This window comes from Sorex araneus, chromosome X (genome assembly GCF_027595985.1).
Source record: "Sorex araneus isolate mSorAra2 chromosome X, mSorAra2.pri, whole genome shotgun sequence".
Taxonomy (NCBI): Eukaryota; Metazoa; Chordata; class Mammalia; order Eulipotyphla; family Soricidae; genus Sorex; species Sorex araneus.
In genome coordinates, this window is record NC_073313.1 from 96,028,991 (window position 1) to 96,052,494 (window position 23,504).

Genomic DNA, 23,504 nt, shown 5'->3' on the forward strand with positions numbered 1-23,504 from the left:
TGCTAAAGAATATCACATAACATATAGTACTTGATTCCATCGAGAACATATTGACTTCAGTATTTCATTTCAAACATGGCACATTTCTATCCACTTGAGACCAGGCAGCCTCCATATCCAAATTCTGCTGTTTCTGCAGGTAAACATCCACAATTCAGACTTTCTACTTGCTCCATTTTCCAGGTGAGCTTGACGTCCTGCTTAACACCACAATGGCCCTTTTGGGAGAAATAAAATCACTAAAGGCTATAAATGATCATTTTTAAATAATCAAGGAATACATTAAGAAGAACTCACATTTCTAAACATAAGTTCACCTAATTACTAGCCACCAAAATGTTGAATATAGCTGCTAATAGACATGAAGAAAGATATTGACAGCATGATGGCAACACAACAGTAGTAGGAAATTCTGATACTGTTACTGCTGGATATACCAACTGGGCAAAAACTCCACAAATGCTAATCTTAAAAGAAGAAATGGAAGAGATGGTCCTAACAGACCTCAAAATTTTTGAGTTCACGTTCTTCTTCAGTGACATGGGCCATATTGCAAGATAGAATGCTGGACCAAAAATATATCTTCATAAAATTAAGAAGATAGAAATATTATCAGTTATCCTGTAGACCATGATGCTTTGAATATACAAGTTATTCATAACAGAAACATTCAGGACTAGGATGCATAATCTGTAACAGGTATCTAGGGACAAGACAAGTGATGTTGTACGTAGTTAAAAAGAGAGGCTAAAACATTGGGAAGGAGCTGAAACCACATACTTAAACTGAACAATAAACTACTAAGCCTCTGAGTTTCATATGCAAATTTTCTTTATTTTGTTGAGGGCCACACTGGCTCTGACCTCAGGAATCACTTCTGGTGGTGCTCTGGGGACCAGAAGGAGTGCTGGAACCTAAACCAGGTCCTGTGAATGCAAGGCAAGTGCCATACCCATTGTACTATCTCTCTGCCACCCGTTCAAAATTCTCATACAATTCTCAAGAACCCAGGAGCTCCGGAGTAAATTCAGTACTGCTCTAACAATCTTCTCTGACATTCTTTGGTTTGGTTCCAGCGTCAGAACCCTTCGATCCCAAGGGGTCCAGATATGCCCCTGGGTCTGAGGCTCTGCATCAGTGTTTTTCTGAGATATTAAAATATTCTGATTAATAAACTTTTCAAAACATGATGATGAACCATATTGAATCTATCTGGGGGAGCTATGTAGATAACAGATACAATTTCAAGACAAAGTTATGAAAATATAAAGTGATACATTCTAACAATAACAATCATCAGAAAGATCTAAAAATATTGTTATGTGTGTCTGATGACATCGCTGGCTGCTTTGCAAGGTTCGGACAGAATGGAGTCCAAGAAACACAGAGAAACTGCGGCGGCGGCTGCAGCGTCGCCAAGTCTCAGCACTGTGGGACATAGAGCTGTGGCAGCAGTGTGCACAGTGGCTCACCCACTGTGGGGAGCTGTCAGTCAACCACCGGGTGACCTGGGACTCGGCAAGAGGTTTGACCTGGCACAGACCCTTTGAGATAGGGTCCTGCTCTGCCAGCTGCTCAACAACCTCTGGGCGCACTCCATCAACCTCAAGGAGATCAACCTGCGAACGCAGATGTCCCAGGTGCTGCTGAGAGACGCAGGCAGGTGCATGTTTGTCAGTGTGCAGATCGTTACAACATGCCGATCGACCAAAAACTTACATTCCATAGACTGGGAACATCTGTAAAGGCGATTAGAGGCCTCCCCAAAAGCCTCTGTGCCTTTCAGAGAGCCCAGCAAGCTACCAAGAGTATCTTGCCCGCACGGCAGAGCCTGGCAAGTTACCCGTGGTGTACTTGATATGCCAAAGACAGTAACAATAACGGTCTTCATTCCTTGACCCTGAAAGAGCCCCCAGTACACCATCAGGCTACACTAGCACGCGACAGGGACTAATGGAGACATTACTGGTGCCAGCTCAAGCATAATCAATGAACAACGGGATGACAGTGATACAGTGATACAGAGTCTGATGACAGAGTTACATAACACATGAAGAAATCATAAAAATTTTAAAAATAAGATTATTATGGGTTTAATTTGGGGTCTGGTATTGCACATGGCTGACCAGACTTCCATCTCTGGCATCCTATATGGTACCCTGAGCACTGCCACAAGTAATTCCTAAGTGCAGAACCAGGTGTAATCCCTGAGAATTGCCAGGTATAGCCCCAAAACAAAAATAAAAACAAAATTTAAAAAATTGGGGGGCTGGAGAAATAGAAAAGTGGTGCTTGTCTTATACATGGCCAACCACAGTTGGATCCCTGGTACAACATATGGTTCCCAAACACTGCCAGTGTGGTCACTGAATGCAGAGTAAAGAGTAAAACCTGAACACTGCCAGGTATGGTGCCAAAAAATAAACAAAGAAACAAAAAAAAATTTTGTTAAGGAAGTTGATGGGAAATTGAAAGGGACCTTGGGATATTGGTAGAGGAATGTTGATAATGGATAAAATGGAGTCAGAACATTGAAAGCCTGGAAGTCTATTATTAACAGTATTGTAGATCGACTATCCAGCCACCACCACGCTCCAGGACGTTTTCCAGACCACGCAGCTGAAACTCATGCATGAGTGAAGCCCACAGAACCCGGTAAAGCAAAATTTTGCAACCTTATACTCCAGGCTCAATGGGACGGTGAAATTTCTACAATCTCCGGTGCCCCACCCCAGGGATCAAACCCAGACTGACCCACCCTATGGGAGCCAGATAAATACCTCACCAACAGACCTCCACTACCTCCACTACTCAGCCACCACCACTCTCCAGGACACTTTCTGGACCGCGTGGCTGACACAGCATAGAACACTTAATACCCATTTTCCATAATTTTCAAACCATATTTGATGGGCTCCAAATATGGTCTGAACCATGGGAACATCAGTAAGGGAGATTGGAAGCTGCCCTAAAAGACTCCATCCCTCTCGGAGAGGCTGGCAAGCTACTGAGAGTACCCTGCCCGCACGGCATAGCCTGGTAAGCTACCCATGGCGTATTTGATATGCCAAAAACAGTAACAACAATGGGCCTCATTTGGCTGACACGGAAAGAGTCCCCAACATGGCAGCATTAAGAAGAATGAGCAAGGAGAGGTTGATAAAATCTCAGGGACGAACTAGACTGCCAAAATGAACAAAAATTAAAATGACTGCCTGTACTTTTAATGCACGTACACTGGCATCAGAAGCATTCATCCTGATGGTGCAAGCGCAGAAGATCAAGTACGACATCATTGATTTGACCAAAAGGAGAAGGCATCAATCACATCACGCCATTTTCGACACTGGAGAAGAACTCTTCCTCAGAACATGTGACAACACAGGCGTTGGTGGTGTTGGTGTCCTTGTAAACACGAACTTGGCCATGAGCATAGATTCATTCTAATGCCTAAGAACCCGAATCGAATGATTATGCTCGAATAGATGTGTCTCAATGCCGGCAGTTTCTATCTTCGTAATCTATGCACCATCATCAACTACAATGAAGAAGAAATTGAGAAGTTCTACAGGGAGCTGGAGAATTTCTATAAAGAAGACCACACCTTCTACAAGATCATTGTTGGTGATTTTAATGCCAAGATAAGACTGAGAAGGTCGCCCAAAGAACATCATATTAGGTCCCATGGTCTAGAATGGAATGAACAGGGTGAGAGACTGAGTTGATCATGTCGACCAAGACCATCAATGGTAAGTCAGAGTTCCAGAAGGCCGAATCTAAATGTTGGACATGGGAGTCTCCCTGTAGACAGTTCCAAAACTAAATTGGCCACATCATATTCAATCTAAGGTTTTGCCTGACTGGAGTCCTGTTGTCCCAAAATTCCAAACAGGATCAGACCACTGTCTCCTTCATGACATCTACTTCACAGAGCTGGGAGAAAGGACTGCAAAGTTTAAGTTTAAGAAGAGAACTCCCAGAATTACCACCAACTGGGAGCTCTTTGGCACTATTGTGGCAATGTGGGAAGATGCCGTCCTTGACAACATCGACGAGGAATACGATCGACTGGTTCAGCACCTCCATGATGAAAAATTTTTCATTGTGAAAAATGCTGAAAGTGAGAAAACCACAAATAGATGCCTGTCTTCAGAAACTCCTGAGCTCATTCACCAATGTGGTTTGGCACAAGCCTCAGGCAACCACAAGCTAACGTCCGAGCTTGCAAAGCTGTGCAGAGAAGCAATAAAGGAAGACCTCAAAGAGAGAAGAGCAGCAGTGTTGGCCGATGTGGCAGAAGCTGGGAAAAGTATTCACAACACTCGGCTTTCCTTTGTCAACTACAAGAACAAGATGACTGTCCTCCAAAGTCCTGATGGATCTATCACATCTTCCAGAAAGGTAATGGAGAGTATTATTCACGACTTCTACTTGGATATCATAAACAGCCATGTACACCTACCTATATATAAAATTCCACAGGATGGATATGTCATTCCCAATGTCCACCATTTCAAAATCCGACATGCCATTTCATTGCTAAAGACACGTACAGCACGTGGTCCAGACAAGGTCAGCCTGAACACCTGAAGAATGTGCCACCAGTACTCATCAATACACTGGCTCGGCTCTTCACATGCTACCTGTCCAAATGCAAGATTCCATCCAAATGGAAAACCAGAAGAACCGTTCTGTTATACAAAAAGGGAGACATCCACGACATCAGCAACTATCACCCAATATGCCTGTTGCCTGTCGTCTACATGATGTTCACTCGAGTCATCCTGAATAGAATAGGCAGACTCTAGACAAAGGACAACTATGCGAGCAAGCCAGGTTCTGAAAAAGATGCAGCACGATTGACCATATCCACATGGTGACCAAACTCATTGAAGTTTCGTGAGAGTTCAAGATGCCGCGCTATCTAACATTCATCCATTTAAAGAAGGCCTTCAATTCTGTTGAGATTCAAGCGGTCATTGAAGCCCTAGCCAAACAGGGCGTTCAAACTCAGTACATCAAGATCCTCTGTGAACTGTATTAGGGATTCACCACCAGGATCTCACCATTCTACAAGGAAGTCATCATTGACATAAAGAGAGGGGTTTGACAGAGTGATACCATTTCAGGAAATTCTTCAGTACCACCCTCAAGAACATCATGCAACGGCTGGAATGGAAAGGTATGGGAGTGAAGATAGATGATCGGCAACTACACCATCTCCGCTTCACTGATAACATCATTCTCATAATACCAAACATTAGCCAAGCAGCGCAAATGCTGTCCGACTTCGACCGCGATTGTGGAAAGGTAAGACTGCACCTGAATCTCAGCAAAACAATATTTATGAAAAACAAACTATTCCTTGATGTTTCATTTGCTCTCAATGTAACAAACATCTCCAAATGCAGCAGCTATGTGTAACTAGGTTGAGAAATCAACATGAGGATTGACTTGGTGCCAGAACTGCACAGGAGGAAGAGTATGGAATGCCTTCAAGAGTGTCGAAGAAGTGTTTAAGAGGATGAAGAACCTCCGGCTCTGGGCACATCTTTTCGGCTCTACCATTCTTCCTGCACTAACATACGCCTCAGAGACCTGGGCCCTAGGAAAACAGGATGAGAATGCTATTCGGGTCTCCCAAAGAGGAATCGAAAGGGCTATGCTAGGAGTATCACGTCTCACTCAAGTGAGAGAAAGAATCCGTAGTTCCACCCTCCCTTGACAGTCAAGAATCAGGGACGCTGGACACATAATGTGATTCAGAGATGACCACATTGGACTAGAGCCGTTACCGATTGGATTCCACCCAACGTCAAAAGACCGTGTGGCTGCCCACCAACAAGATGGTCAGACTTTTTCGTCAAAACCCTGACTGAACTATTTGAGGCCTTTCCTGTTCCTGGAGTGAGCATATATCATCGGGCTACACTAGCAGGTGACAAGGACAAATGGAGACATTACTGGCACCCGCTCAAGCAAATCAAGGATCAATGGGATGACAAGTGATACAAGTGATTGTAGACCATGATCCCTAAATACAGTTAGGGGGAAAAAAAGGAAATGGAAGCTTTTGATAAAACTAATAAAAACATAAAATCTGATTAATAGTATTATTTAATATATGACCTAGTTGACATTATATTACAAAATATAATTATTTTCAATCGGATATGGTATATGTAGTAGCATGTAATAGATTCTGTGTTGACCCATATAATAAATCTCAATAAATTAAAATATACTGAAACACAAAGTTTTTCTTACAGAAATGAAGAAATGGTAGAAAGTATCTATAAAATGTTACATATTTATATTAAATAAAAATCTAAAAAAACCTGTTGGTTTAAATAAATCTTAAGAAAAATTTCGAAAACAATTCAAAATACATTGCAACTAGTAGAACAGCAAACTATTAAGTACAACTACAACAGCTCTTAGAGAGGGAAATGTGTAATTTTAGAGAATTATATGAGTTAAAAAAGGACTTCAAGGGGCTGGAGTGATAGCAGAGAGGGTAGGGCATTTGCCTTGCACGCAACCAACCCATGTTCGAATCTCAGCATCCCATATGGTCCCCTGAGCACTGTCAGGAGTAATTCCTGAGTGTACAGACAGGAGTAACCCCTCTGCATTGCTTGGTGTGACCTGAAAAGCAAAAAAAAAGGACTTCAAAAATCTAAAAATGATTCACATTTTCATCTTATGAAGTTAGGAAGAGAAATTGAAAATAAAATAACGAACAAAATTTATAACATTAAAAATAGCATAATCATCCTCAATGGGGAAAAACTAAGAATCTTCCCTCTGAGATCAGGGATGAGACAAGGATGCCCACTCTCTCCTCTCCTGTTCAATATAGTACTGGAAGTACTTGCAATAGCGGTTAGACAAGAAAAAGGTATTAAGGGCATTCAGGAAGGAAAGGAAGAAATCAAACTCTCACTATTTGCAGACGATATAATACTATACTTAGAGAACCCTAAAACCTCTACCAAGAAACTCTTAGAAATAATAGACTTGTATAGTAAAGTTGCAGGCTGTAAAATCAACATCCAAAAGTCCATAGCTTTCTTATACGCAAATAATGAGAGAGAAGAAAGCGACATGATAAAAGCAATCCCATTCACAATTGTGCCTCAAATGATCAAATACCACGGAATCAACTTAACAAAGGAGGTAAAGGACTTGTATAATGAAAACTACAAAACGCTACTTCAGGAAATAAAAGAGGACACGAGGAAATGGAAAGATATTTCCTGCTCATGGATTGGAAGAATTAATATTATCAAAATGGCAATAGTCCCAAAGCATTGTACAAATTCAATGTGATCCCTATAAAGATACCCTTAACATTCTTCAAAGAAATGGAGCAAGCGCTCCTGAAATTCATATGGAACAATAAGCCTCCACAAATAGCTAAGTCAATTCTTGGGAAAAAGAAAATGGGAGGGATCAACCTCCCCAACTTCAAACTCTACTACAAAGTGGTAGTAATTAAAACAGCATGGTACTGGAACAAAGGCAGAGCTATAGACCGATGGAACAAGGTTGGATATTCTGACACACCACCCCAAATATATCATCATCTAATCTTTGATAAGGGAGCAAGAAATGTGAAGTGGAGCAAGGAAAGCATGTTTAACAAATTCTGCTGGCAAAACTGGACAGCTATATGCAAAAAAATGGGCTTAGATCTCCACCTATCACCATGTACAAAAGTCAGATAAAAATGGATTAAAGACCTCAACATCAGACCAGAATCCCTAAGATACATAGAAGACAAGGTCGGCAAAACCCTCCACGACATTGTAGCCAACAGTATCTTCAAAGCTGACACGCCACTGGCCAAGCAAGTGAAAACAGAGATAAATAAATGGGACTTCGTTAAACTAAGAAGCTTCTGCACCTCAAAAGGTACAGCGACCAAAGTACAAAGACAGCCTACAGAATGGGAAAGGATATTTACCCAATACCCATCTGATAAGGGGTTGATATCAAGGATATACAATGTACTGGTTTAACTCCACAAGAAGAAAACTGCCAACCCGATCAAAAAATGGGGTGATGAAATGAACAGACACTTCCCCAAAGAAGAAATACAAATGGCTGAGAGGCACATGAGAAAATGCTTGACATCACTAATCATCAGGGAGATGCAGATCAAAACAACAATGAGATACCATCTTACAGCACAGAGACTGGCTTACATCCAAAATAACAAAAGTGACTGGTGTTGGCTCGAATATAGGGAGAAAGGGACTCTTCCTCACTGCTGGTGGGAATGCCGACTTGTTCAGCCCTTTTGGAAAACTCTATGGACGATTCTCAAAAAATTAGAAATCAAGCTCCAATTTGACCCAGCAATACCACTCCTGGGAATATACCCCGGAGAGGCAAAAAGGTATAGTAGAAATGACATCTGCAGTTCTATGTTCATTGCAGCACTGTTTACAATAGCCACAATCTGGAAAAAAAAAGCAGAGTGCCCAAAAACAGATGACTGGCTAAAGAAACTTTGGTACATCTACACAATAGAATACTATGCAGCCGTTAGAAAAAACATGAAGTCATGAAATTTGCATATAAGTGGATCAACATGGAAAGTATCATGTTGAGTGTAATGAGTCAGAAAGAAAGAGACAGACGTAGAAAGATTGCACTCATTTGTGGAATATAAAGTAGCACTAGGTATGAGCTAGCAATGATGCAACTTCTGGCAGATATCCCTCTGGACTTAGTTACTAAAATACTTAAATACAGAAATCCAGAACCTCGCGGCCGCTATTGTGGCCACAAATCATCATATCTCTTCATTCTCAACAATGGAAAACAAATTATCAAATGCTTCCTTTTCAGCAGGTACGACTCTGTGTGTGGGGGGGGACTCCAAACGATAATCGTGAGTTTTTTGTTTGTATGTAATCAAAGTAAAGAGAAAGCAAAGTGAAATTTATCAGCTACACAGGCGGGGTGGGGGGCTGGGTGGGTTGGGAGGAAGTTTACTGTGGTTCTTGGTGGTGGAATATGTGCACTGGTGAAGGGATGCGTGTTCGAGCATTATGTAACTGAGACTTAAGCCTGAAAGCTTTGTAACTTTCCACATGGTAATTCAATAAAAAAATTTTAAAAATAAATAAAAATAGCATAAAAATCAATAAGGATAAATGCTAGTTCTTGAGAAAAACATACACAAGAATTGACCTCAGGTCATAGAGATAGTACAGGGGTTAAGGTGCTTGCTCTGAACTCAGTCGACATTAATCTGATTCCTAGGCATCACATGTGGTCCCTGAAGCACCACCATAAATGACACCAAAGGAGGGAGACAGGAGTAAGACCTGAATAGAGCCAAGTGTCACACCCCTCAAAAAAATTTTTGACCCCTAAGTAATATGATTAAGAAAAAGGCAAGGAATCAGATGGCTAATGCTCTGATGAAAGACTATTTATCAACATAGATTACACAGATACTAAAACGAGGCACCAGAGCTATAATACCACAGGTAGTACTGTACAACCCTGCACACCGCCAATCCAGATTCGTCCCCTGGTATCCCATATGGTCCCCAAGCACTGCCAGGAGTAGTTCCTGAGTGTAGAGCCAGAAGAAACTTCTGAGCATCACCAGGTGTGACCCAAAATATCCAAATAAAAAGTAATAAGATCATTTTACACATAGTTTTATTACAGAGATGTAATAAATATGATAAAATGATAAATTTCTAAAAAAATTACATTGTACAAAATTAATACACTATGAAGTAGGAGATTAAACAATGCAAAATCAATGAAATGAATTGAATTTACTATAAAAATAATTCCTCCCAAACAGGTGCAAGTCTGTGGGCTGAATGGATCATACAAGGTTTTAACACTCATGACTTGCACACAGCTGACCTGGTTAGATATTTGGAACCACATTATCTTCCCCCAGTACTTCCAGGAGTGATTCCTGACCATAAATTCCGGAGTAAGCCCTTAGTCAAAAAATACAAAAGAGGGGCTGGAGCAATAGCACATCAGGTAGGGCGTTTGCCTTGCACGCAGCTGACCCAGGTTCGATTCCCAGCATCCCACATGGTCCCCTGAGCACTGCCAGGGGTAATTCCTGAGTGCAGAGCCAGAAGTAACCCCTGTGCATTGCCAGGTGTGACCAGAAAAGCAAAAAAAACCCACAAAACAAAACAAAAATCAACAACAACAACAAAAAGGTAGGAGCCAGAGCCATGTACAGAAGTTAAGATGTTTGCCATACGTACATATGACCTGGATTTCATCCTGTGGCACCTTATATGGTTTCCTGAGCACGGCTAGAAGTGCTGAGCACAGAGCCAAGTGTAAGCCCTGAGCACAACCCAGGTATATCACTCAGAACAAAACAAAAACAAAAAAAGAAAGAGAAAATTGCAAGTTCAGATGGTTAAATTTAAGAAAGAAATAACACCAGGAATATACAAACTCGTTAAAAATTAAGCAGAAGAGAATATCTTCCATTCAATTTTATAATCTAGTGTATTCTGACACCAAAATTTGACATAGATTGTTAATTCTTACAAGGCGTATGTGTTGAGAAAAAGTGTTTTTTTATCTTGCTTTTTGTGACACACCTGGCGATGCTGGGGTTACTCCTGGCCTTGTGCTAAGGAATTACTCCTGGCAGTGTTCAGAGGACCAGATGGGATGCCAGGGATCAAATTCATTTTGACTGTGTGCAAGACACACTCCCTACCTGCTGTCCTATCGCTCCATCCCTGAAAAGCTTCTTAATACAATGTTGGAAAACTAAGTTTAGTAATTTATTAAATTATAAAGTTCATCACATATAGTTTTAAACTAAAAGACATTAGTCAAAAGTCATGAATGTATTTCTATTAACACATTATAGATAAATTATCAACACTGTCATCACTGTCATCCTGTTGTTCATCGACTTGCTTGAGCGGGCACCAGAAATGTCTCCATTCGTCCCTGTCGCGTGCTTAGTGTAGCCTGATGGTGTACTGGGGGCTCTTTCAGGATCAGGGGAAAGAGGACCGTCGTTATTACTGTTTTTGGCATATCGAGTACATCATGGGTAGTTTGCCATGCTCTGCCTTTCAGGTGGGATACTCTTGGTAGTTTGCCATGCTCTCCGAGAGGGATGAGAGGGATGGAGGATTTTGGGTCGGCCTCTAATCGCCTTTTCAGGTGTTCCCAGTCTACATACAAAAGCACATGGGGACTGGAGCTGGAGGCGAGCGACCTTTCGGCCACCAGGCGCTCCCCCTTACCCACCTTTCTCGATCTATCTCTTGTTCTGTTGCCTTGGGAGCCAGATCTGTAAATCAAAATTATATAACTATATAATTAATGATGGAGAAATCAGAAGGTAATTTTAATATCACAAAAATAAAATTGATAAAATTCATTATTGCACTTTAGCACTGTAGTCCCATTGTTCATCGATTTGCTCAAGCGGGAACCAGTAATGTCTCCATTGTTAGACTTGTTGTCACTGCTTTTGGCATATAGAATATGCCATGGGTAGCTTGTCAGGCCCTACCATGTGGGCGGGATATTCTTGGTAGCTTGCCGGACTCTCCAAGAGGGACGGAGGAATTGAACCTGGGTCAGCCGTGTGCAAGTCAAATGCCCTACCAGCTGTACTATCGTTCCAGTCATTATTAAATCATGAAAATATAATTCCTGGGACCAGCAAGATCGCTCAAAGGGCTAGTATACTGGTTTGACATGCTGAAGGTTGAGGTTTTATCTCTGGAACTACACTGTCTCTCAAATTACTGCTGAAAGTGACCCCCATGCTATTTGGAGTAGTCCCAGAGGACTTGTAGGCATGGCCCACAACTTTTTAAAAAATAAATTTTTATTAACTTGTGAATTAAAATTATTTAATTTAGTAAAGGTTATCTAGAGAAAACAAAAAGTTGTAAGAATATTTAATTGTGAAATATTTAATAATTTTTCCTAAAATAGAAAATCAGGCAAGGTTACTTCATTCTGGTCACTTTCTCAATATATCACTGATGTTTCATCCATTTCCACCTAAAGTTATAGAAATCAGGAAAGCAAATATATTACTAATTTAGATATGTATATTTGTATAGATGCTTATGTAGAAAGGATAAGGTTTTAAAAAACAACTACATAACTAATATATTAATTTAGCCTGAACCCTATATTAAATTCTTCTTTAGTAATATTGTATTTTTAAAAGGGAGATGGATATGTTGATCACAGATTGGAAGAATTCATTTTGTTCAGAGATCAGGATTTCCAGTAGTTCAAAAGATTTAATAAATTTTGAACAAAATCCCCATAGTATTTTTCTCAGAAGCTACATATGCTAAATATATAGATGAAAATAAGTCTATAGATTGCCTAATTCAAGCTCTAAATGGCACAAAATTGGAGAAAGAATGTTTGTTCATTCCCAGTTTGACTTTAAAACCTGTTCTAATCAATACACTTTTTCAGTTGATACATACATTAATGGAACAAAATGGCAATTTTATTTTCAACAAAAGCTAACTGCAGCAGTTGTCACTCTGAGGTCATGTGGTCCTGGAAAGGGAATCAGAGTTCACAGTTGCTAGTGCCAGCAGCAGCAGCTGTGGTTTAGAAATCCAGCAAGACTGTGCAGCCAACTGGGAGTTTGCAATCTCAAGTGTGAAACAGTAGCTGTAGAACTGAGAAGATGTGTGAAATCTCTGGTGGGTTTGTTTTTGTGATCACCTAGCAGTCACTGTAATGTCAAGGTCAAGCAAAATTCATTAGCCTTCTGTCATGTTGTGTGTTCCAAGGCTAATGGCAATAAGTTTGAATGACTCTGCACTGCAACCAAATATTTAAAATTGCAAGTTCCTGGACATCTATGTAACATACGGATTTGTAGTGCCAGAAAACAGGGTTTAGAGCTCTGGATTCCCTATGGGAACCACTGCATCAATTTCAAAAAAATCTATAGGACAGCTGAGGATTTTAGTCAGTTCCTTGGAACTAGCTGAGGAAACTAGTCCGTTCCTAGGTGCATTTGTGTGCCAAATTTGAACTGGCTTGGTTGGATCTCAAGAATGGTTTTTGTTGGAGAACAGATTTTTCTCCAACATGCCCAGACATGTTGCACACAGTGTCGGGCAGAGGAGGAGTGAAGGATGATAGGTGCATGAAGAAACTGCTCCAGGAGACAGCTGATGGCCACTCACTTTATTGCCAAATACACACATATTTTATAGGGGGGGTCTTAGCTTAAGAGGGTCATCCAATCACATAAAATTTAGCATTACTGACCTATCACCTTTCCAACTCTGCTTTGCCCTGGCCCAATCCCGTTTAGGGCTAGATGCAGCAGTTAGGTGATAATTCATGGGGGTGTTGGGTGAGACTCAAGACCGGATACTTGGTGCTTGTAAAATGGACTCAGACACTCCCTATTAGGAAACTATGCACAGACAGGCCATATCTGCTATGCAGAGACATGTCGTATCTGCTATGCAGAGACAGGTCTATCTGCTTTGGCACCTGTTGCCACACTCCACAGGTTTTAGTCACAAGAACCCATGACCACTCAGTGTCAACTTCAAATAGGCTTAAGTATAATCTGTGATATAAGATTATGATAGCGCAAGGGCACCTGTGCCCCAAGTTTCAATAGACCTGTGTGGTTGAAAATAAGAGTTCAGCATCCATTTATGATTAAGAACTCTCAAAAGGGGGTTGGAGTGATAGTACAGCAGGCAAGGAGCTTGTCTCACATGCTGCCAGTCAGGATTGATACCAGCAATACATTTGGTCTCCCAAGCAACACCAGAAATAATTCCTGACTTCAGAATCAGGAGTAACCCTTAAGGATTGCCAGGTATAGTCCAAAATCAAACAAACAAACAATAAAATTTTCAGCAAAACGGAGATAGAAGTAATCTACTACAGAATAGCAAAGGCTATATACAACTAACCCGCAGCAAACATACTAAATGGTAAAAACAAAAGATGAAAGCTTTTCCTATAATATCAACTCAAGGAAAAGATGTTGAAATAGTATTGAAACGCCACACCGCAGAAACAACAAAAAATGACAAAAATGATCCAAACTGGAAAGTTACTAACACTACTTGCAGATTACATGATGACATACAAAGAATACTCTAAAGACACTATTAAAATTCCTCAAAAATAAACAAATAAAACTAATAGAGTAAATTTACAGTCTAAAAAGTATTTAATTTCTGTATTCAAACAGCAACCTAGAAGTGAAAGAATATTTTAAAACTAACACTTACATTGTGTTAAAAAGTCAAGTGTTTAAAGGAGCTTCAAAAATAGTACAATTGGAATGGCATTTTTCTGGAACAGGGCAAACCCAGGTTTGATCCTCAGCACTCTGCATGGTCCCCCTGAGTGTCACCAAAAGTAACCCCAAAGTAGAGAATCAGGAGTTATCTTTGAATACCACCCAGTGTGCCCCAAAACAAAACAACAACAAAAAGTGCATAAGGGATCGAATGCATAAAGTGCAAGTGTATAAAATGATGTTGGAAAAATTAGACACAGGCAAAATAATAAAATTTTACACTTTCTTAATATCATGTTAACTCAAACTGGATTAAACCCTTAAATGTTGGACCTGAATTCGTTAAAAACATCAAATATAGTAGAGGCATCATACTTCATGATATTAATTTCTGTGATATAGTTAGTGACTTTTGTCCTTTGGAAGAAAAATAAGGGTTGAGAAAAATACTTTACACACCATACATTTAACAAAGGGCTAATGATATCCAACATCTATAACGAACTCACAAAACTCACTAACAGCAATAACAAAACTATCCAAAAAATAGGAATGAGAGCTGAACAGTCATTTCTCTGTGCAGATGGCCAAAAAGCACATGAAAAAGAACAACATCAAAAATGTTCTTCATTACTTATTATCAGGGAAATTCAGATCAAAATAGCAATGAGTAATCACCTCATCTAGTGAGAATGGCCTCTATCAAAATGACAAAAAACAGTAAGTACTGGCAGAGACATGGAGAAAAATAAACTCAGTTTCCATCTCTAGCTAAAAGGTTTGGGGGCTTCTAAAAAATTAGCAATCTAACTTGTATGTAATCCAGAGTTTTTCCCCCCTATGTATCAAAACTACAATGAACAGTATCTAGAGATACAGGGGCTTGCCTTGATTGTGGCTGAACCCCAGTCACCACATACGGTTCTCCCAAGCATCACAGTAATGATTCTTGAGCACAAGACTCACAAGTAAGCCATAAATACTGCTGCCTAAACCCTGAAATAAATACACAAAAATTGTAAAAGATAGATACACATATACATTAATTACACAATGTTTATAATTGCCTATGTGTGGAAACAACCCAATTGTCCAAGCACAGATGAGTAGAAAATAATTATATAAGACCCGGGTTCCATTCCTCCGCCCCTCTCAGAGAGTCCAGCAAGCTACTGAGAGCATCTTGCCTGCAAGGCAGAGCATGGCAAGCTGCCCGTGACGTATTCGATGTGCCAAAAAACAGTAGCAACAAGTCTCACAATGGAGATGTTACTGGTTGGTGCCCACTCAAGCAAATCAATGAGCAATAGGATGGCAGTTATACAGTGACAGTGATATACATATATATATATGTATTTATATGTCATATATATATCACTCAGTGGGATAAATAAGGACAATAAGAAAAATATTAGAGCATTTCACTCATATAGTAAAGGAATAGCTTTAAGGAAAAGTTTGTCTGATGCAAACAAACTTTTAGACTGATCATTGAATTGAGTTACCATGGGAACTGGCTAAAAGGGTCCATGGTCTATGGTGGAGAGATATTATCTCTGTGGTAGTGGGTGTGGTATCATAGTATTTCACTCCTTAAAGTACATAAACATTTAATTGCCTGGTAATCAATGTTACTTCAAGAAAAACTAAAATTAATGAATAATTTATAAATTAAGTTAAAAATAGAAAGAATTCAAAATGAATAAATAACAGAGGAAAATACAGTCACAAAACATGTAACCATGTACCTACAAAATATATTATTAATACTTCATGTAGAACTCCTATATACTCATAATATATCAATAACTAATAAAAATGAACAAAATGTAGACATTTCTAAAAACAGGACATGCTATTAAACAATAAATAAATAAAAGTTCATAAACATCTTTTGTCCTAAATTTATTTTTTTCCTTGTTTTTTACCACAACTCTATGTGCTCAGAGGTTACTCCTGACTATGCGCTCGGTGTCACTCCTGGCAGTTCTCCAGGTGCTATATGTGGTGTTGGGCATCTAATCTAGGTTGTCTACATATAAGGCAAGACTCCAACCCATTCTACTATTTCTCTAGCCTAGAAAATTTATTTAAAGTTACAATAAATTAATAATAGAATATTAATTAACTTGACATCAATCAATATTAAAATAAATTAATAATAAAATATTGGTAATGGAATATTAATAAATAATATAATACTATGCAGCTAAAATTAAATCTTAGGGCAGGAGCAATGTAAAGAGATTATGGTGCTGACCTTGCATGTGGCCAACCCAGTTCCGATTCTTGGCACCCCACATGGTTCCCCCAAGTTTGCCAGGAGTGATCCTTGAGTGCAGAGCCAAGAGTAAGTCCTAAGCACCACCAGTATGACCCCCAAAACAAAAACGGACAAGATGAAATCACACAATTTTCTGCAACATGAATAGAACTGCAAAGAACAATGTTAAATAAATAAGGGAGAGGTAACACAAAACAAGGGAATAGACATTATCAATAAAACCTGACTTTGGATTATAAAAATATTGATAATCAGTTGGAGGACAGATCATGAGGGGAAATGGAGATAGGACCAGATGTAGTATAAAGTCAGTGATGGTGCATTATGGGCACTTTGGCAGTGGTGGTATGCAATAACTTTATGCATCAATAAAACAAGCTAAAACAATTGTAACTGTGGTATCAAACCTGCAAAACATTTTAAAAAACAGAATGGGGAGTGAGTACAGGGCAGTTAGGACAGAGAAGGGACCAGTGTGAGAATAGTAGTTAGAAATGATGACTCCAGACATGAACTGAGTTTTGAAAGTAGGCAAAGGGATGTACATGATAACCTTTCAGTATCTGTATTTCAATCCATAATGCTCAAAATGAAAGAGAAAGTGAAGAGAGAGAGAGAGAGAGAGAGAGAGAGAGAGAGAGAGAGAGAAAGAGAGAGGAGGGTAAGAAAAGGTGGAAGAAAAGTGCCCAAGTAGGAGTTAGGTGGCAGGAGGGGCAGCGAGCAGTGAGGGATGGGGGGTGGATGTGGAGAGAAATTGGGGACATTGGTGGTCCAAAATATAATGGACACTGGTGTAAAGATGGGTGTTGGAACATTATATGACTGAAACTCAATCATGATGAGTTTCAACTAAATCATTCAACTCAAAATGAACAACTTTGTAACTGTGTATCTTGCTGTGGTTCAATAAAAATGTCTAAAATTAAGAGGAAGGAATTAACAAATGTATATATTCAATTCGTTTATAGCAACTACAACCATTCAATTGAAAACCCAGTTCAAAGTTGTCAGATAAATGCTGACTCAGCAGTAACAGGGAATAAATAACTATTATACAGATGAAAAATGTAAAAAAACATAATGATGAGTGAAAGGATATAAAAAGAGAAATTATACACTGTCAGTATTCTATTATAGTATGATTCTATTTTTATTTAATCTTCTAAGACAGAAATACTATATTTGTTTTTTATTTTTTTCAGACTAGGGAAGGAAATAAATTAGGAATAACACCAGGAACCTTTCTAGGCCAGTACTGGTATCTTAGACTTTGATAGAGATGTGGTTTATATAGATAAAAGTATTTATCTAAAGAGTGTTCAGACTCTTGAAATCTATACCCCTATATACATATACATTTTTCATTCAAAGAAGAGTTACTTCACATAAATATTGAATTATTATTTATGTAACATACTTATATATGAAGGGGGAACTGCACAGATGTCTAAAATTTAAGCTTAACTGATAGGAATGAATGTATGGCTATGTATGTTTGTTATAAATCAAGTATAGTGATGTGTTAATTAAGGAATATAGATATTGTCACCTGAATGTTCATAATCAAAAAAATTCAACTTTTCTATAGGCATTTTCATTATAAAAACAGGATAAAATGATATAATTATGCAAATGTTTATTTCTAAAGAGATCATAATTTGTGAGTGGATTATCCCTCAGAAACAATGTTTTGGATATTGCCAAATGTTGTACTTGTAGGAAATATTTTCATTAAGTTTAAGTTTATAGTTGCAAAGTTAGGGACAATTTGCCTGTTTGAAACCTTGACAAAACTAGAATTAATAGCTTCTTTTTTGCTCTTTTTCCCTCATAGAGCAAGAGAAGAATGAAACACAAAAAAAGAAAGTACAAAACAATCAGAAAATGATTGACAAAAATGGCAATAAATGAATACCTGTCAGACAATAAGTTAAATGTAAATGAACAAACTTTTCCAATCAAAAGACAGTTACATAAAAATTATATGTTGCTTACAAGAAAATTTATTTAAGATATAAGGACACACATAGATTGAAAGTAAAAAGATAAAAAAAACGATGTTCTGTGCTAGTGAAAAAAAATCAATTTGGTATAAAATTTTAATAACAATATATTTTCAGATAAAGACTAATAAGTATGCTACAAACTATAATGTGACTACAATTAACAATATTGCAGTACATATTTGAAAGATGCTATGTGAATAAATCTTCAATATCCTTATCTCTAAAGATCCATAATTTTGTTTGGAGATTGATGTTAATAAAGCTTAGTGTGGATATCTTTTTCCTATGTTTATACATATCACATAATTATGAGGCATATGTGAAACAAATAGAACATTATGCATTGATTATACTTCAATAAAAATGTTTTTTTCTGCCCCTATTTTGTCCAAAACCACTAAGTCTCTGTTAAGGAATTTGTTATTATTGTTATATTCAGGGAACATGGTTTTGCCTGGCAAAGCTTTTATATAAAGAATTATTTTAAAATTGCACTTTTCACGTTTACGACTTGCTTTCTAATAATTGTACGATCTGTGAACTTTAAATCATTTGAAAAGCAAGGTTCATGAAGGACTTGACCTTGAAAGCATTAAGTATCTGAAAGAATTCTCGCCATTTTGCTCTGGGGCAAGGACCAGAGGTGTTCAGGTCTTACTCTTGGCTCCACAGTCTGGGATCACTCCTGGCGGGTTCAGGGGATCGTATGTAGTGCCAAGAGATAGAATCAGGGTTTGTCCCATGAAAAGTAAGCACCCTATCCACTGTACTTACTATCTTTCTGGTTCCAAACTACCATCATTTTAAAGAAAGCCCATACTGAAGTTGCTAAAGAAGTGGTAATTCTATCACAAGCTCTGAGATTTGGGTGTATGAAATGGGAGAAAATTTGATCTCATAACTGGCAAGAGCAAAGTAATTTGATTTTGGCATTTAGGTATTTTCACTTTTAATATCTTTGGACCTAACTTTCTAGGATAAATAGTTTCTGTACTTCATGGACATTTCATAAAGAGACAACATATTCAAGTGTAAATGATCAAGTGGTTGAAATATTATGTTTCAGTGTGTAAATATGACCATTATTTTCATTACAGATATTCTACAGTATTGAACACAGTGGCTAGATATAACATCAGTCATGAAATTAGAATAGGAGTGAATTTTGGACTGATATGCAATTTATACCAGTATTTTTTGCAGGAAAAAATCTATAGTGACTAACTGCAGTATTGGAAATGCATCAAAAGAATTTGTGATTGGTATAGGAGAAAATAAGAATTCTGGAAAATTGTTTATCTCTTCCATGAAGGTAAATAGTTACAACACTAGTATAGATACAATTGCTAAGTTTAATGGGTTACAATTACACAAGCCAGAGGACTATTAAAATAAAACATTTTTCCAGAGCAGAAGTTTCCATATGAAGGCACATTGTCATTGAACAGTCCTTTAATAGCCCAAAGAATTTAAAATTAATTGTGGTTTTGGTTAATTTGCATAGAAATAAACAGGCATAGTTGGCTTAGTTTCTTCAGCTTTCCATTTCTTTCATGTAAGATTGCACATAATCTTATACTGAAAACAAGATGCAATTGTGTCTTGTATTAGCTATGTTGATAGGCAACTGTAATCTCTGTAATGACAATAGTTTCCTTCCTTTTCCCCAAACTGTCTCAAAATGTTTCATTAAGAGAAACATTTTAAGTTTCATTTTTGCAGTTTGGTTTCAGACTTACCGTGCTGTTGGGTCTAAAGGTTTATACAGAGAGATAGATACCTAGATTCTATACACCCTTGAGCCTTGCTCCTATCTTACTTCCTGAACACCTCTTATCACCATCTCCAATTCCATTTCTCTACATCTGTAACATTTTATTTTTATAATTCAGTCAATATTTTGTTTACCTTTGACACCTTCTGTTCCCCAGATATGTTATTCTATATAATATAGGGGAAATTTTATGTTCAGTTTTATGAGGATGGAAAGTCCTATATCTGTCAACAGTTCTTTCTGTTTCTCATTTAGGACTTTCTCATTTAGGACTTCTGGCTAATCTGTGTAATGGCAAAAGTTGAAGTCCCCCACTACTATTGTATTTCCGTTAGTGTGCTTATTTAGAGCAGTGAGAAATCTATTAGAAACGTTGCCACATCTTTATTTGATGTGATGCATAAAAGTTGATCTTCTGATTTATTGATCTCTTTCCCAGTATAGGAAATTATAGGTCATTCTTATTTCGTATAACTTTCTTTTATCTAAATGTTATTTTGTCTGTTATAAGTATAGCTGTCCCCACTTTCCCCCACAACATGCTACCTTGTATAGTTGTTTTCCATTCTTTCATTCTGAAAGAATGTTTATGCTACTAATTCAAATGTTTTACCTGTGAGCCGAAGAAAATAGGATTTTGTTTTCTGATCCATTCAGGCACTCTATGCCTTTTTGAGAGCATTAAGTTCATTGACATTCGGTGATATTTTTGATAGAAATGTGTTGGCATTTTTCTTTGTGGTATTTAGTTGATTTTGGGTTAGCCATTTGTTTTTTATAGATGGCCTTTCAGTCATTTTTTGCAGAGTTGTTTTAAATGTAGCAAATATTGCTAGTTCCTATTTGTCTGAAAATATGTTTATTTCTATTTCAAGTCTAAATGAAAACTTTGCAGGGTGGTGGATTCTAGCTTGAGTTTTTTCATTTAGGTCTTTAAATGAGATATTCCATTCTTTTTATGCTAAGACTCACATGAGAAATCTGCTGTAATTTTAATATTGTTGCCCTCATATTTGAATTTTTTCTTCCCTGATGCTTTAAGTTATATGTCTTTATTTCCAGTTCTTGCCATTTTGATTATATTATGCTTTGGTGCTGTTCTGATTGCATCTGTGTTGCTTGGTACTCTTTGGGTGTCTTGAATCTTACACAATCTTCTTCCAGAGATTGGAGATTTTCTGAGCAATTATCTTTTCTACCACTTGTTTCTGTCCCTTCTCCATTTCCTTTCCTAGTATTCTTATAATTTTCTTGCTATTTTCCACTAAGTGCCTTTATATTTTCTTCCATTGTAGCATCTCTTTTCTTCATTTTCGTCGATGACTTACATTTTGTCATCAACTTTGCTGAGCCAGCTTTTGGCATTCAGATTTTTGTTGCTGTGACTTGACATTCTATTCTTTAACTCCCTAAATTATATTTGAATGTATTATTTAATATTCTACACCAATTCTTCTTTTAGTTGTTTGAAATTCACCTCCAGAGCTTTCATAATTTACATTACTAAAATATGCAATGTTGATTTGAGATTTTTTTCTATCAGGATCAAGGAGTTTTATTAACTGAGGATTTACCTAAACTTCAGTCCCTTTCCTTTGGTGCAGCTGAGTTCCTCTGTTTTTTCATTCTTCTTAATGTTCCATGGGTGCAAACAATAGAACTTCAGATTTGAGAATCTCATTGCTGACCCAATATGCTATTTACATCATCATTCTGCTATTTATGTATCTACTGTTTCTATCTTCACTGCCTTGTTAAAATATTTCAGCAGTACTGGAAGGCATGGAGGTAGTTCTCTATTCTAATGGTGAGGAGTTTCATAGGGGTAGTTTGATACTGAATTCATGGATTTTTAGTAATCCTTATGGGTAAAGCACAGCTGTGTTTCAGCCACGTGGTGGCCAGTCTCTGGTGGCACTGTAGCTAGGGGCAAGTCACAAAACCTAAGTAACTATCTTTGTGCTTTAGCCTTTGTCTTATTTATCAATTTTTACAGTACTTATGGAAAATTGTTAACTGGTGTTTATTGGCTCTGTGCTCAGGGAATACTCCTTGCTGTTTTTCAGGTGATGATATATGGTGTTATGGAACAAATTGGAACTAGCCAAGTGCAAGGTAAAAGCCTCAACCACTGTGCTATATCTCCCCAGCCTGCCCAATTTTGTTTTTATTAAAATTGTTTTGAATTTTTTATGGCAGGAGACATGAGGCAGCTCTCTGGAGTTGCTTTCATAAAGGCATTAACCCCATTTAAGTGGTCTCTTCCCTTATGACCTTTCAAAAGCACTACCCACTAACACCATCGACTACATTTGAAATTGGGAGATGTAAGTATTCAGAATATGTCAACTTTATTCGTGAAACTTATAGCCCAATGCTTTATTCTTTTAGTGCTGTTTTAGTGAAAACGCTTTAGTCGATTTTATTTTTGCATTGTTTATATAGTTGATTTTTGTGCATTGATCCTAAATCTTATTTTGCACCTTTGATAACTTCATAAATTAATTTAAATTTTTGTAAATTCTCAGAATTTTATGTATAATAGAATGTTGTATGCAAGTGAAGATAATTTTACACCTTATTTATACTGTAGATCATCTATTCTGCCCAAGTTCTCTAATTGGAACTAAAGAACATTTTAAAATACAGTGGTAAAGTAGGCATCAATTAGTTTGTCCTTATTTAAATAAAAATTTTAGTTTTTCATCATTCACTATGATATTAATTGAAGATGTTTCATATTCTATCATATTAAGGCAACTGCATTCTGATTGTAGTTTATATAGTGTTGTCATTATTTCAGCACAAAAAGCTATTGAATTTGTCAGTGCTTCTGCATGAATTGAGATGATCATGTTATTTTTTTTCTATTAATGTAGTATGTCATGTTGATTCATTTTCATATGCTGAACCTGCATTCATGAAATAAATTGCACCTGATCATGGTATGTAACCAATTTTAACATGTTTTTTGACTCAATGTATTAGAATTTGACAGGATTTTTGCATTGGAATTCACATGAGTTTCGGCTTGTTTTCATTCACTTGTGAAGTACATTTGATTGTGCTATCCTTTACTTTTAAGTTTTGGGAAGGTTTGATAAAGATTATTGTGAATCCCTTTGAGTTTTTTATATAGAATATACAAGA

The 23,504-nt window shown here is 37.7% G+C and overlaps 1 pseudogene; it reads left to right on the forward strand.

Moving 5' to 3' along the window:
* Positions 1-3,727: 3,727 nt before the first annotated feature.
* Positions 3,728-23,504, forward strand: part of LOC129399756 (RNA-binding protein 39-like) — a 42,071-nt pseudogene continuing 22,294 nt past the window's right edge.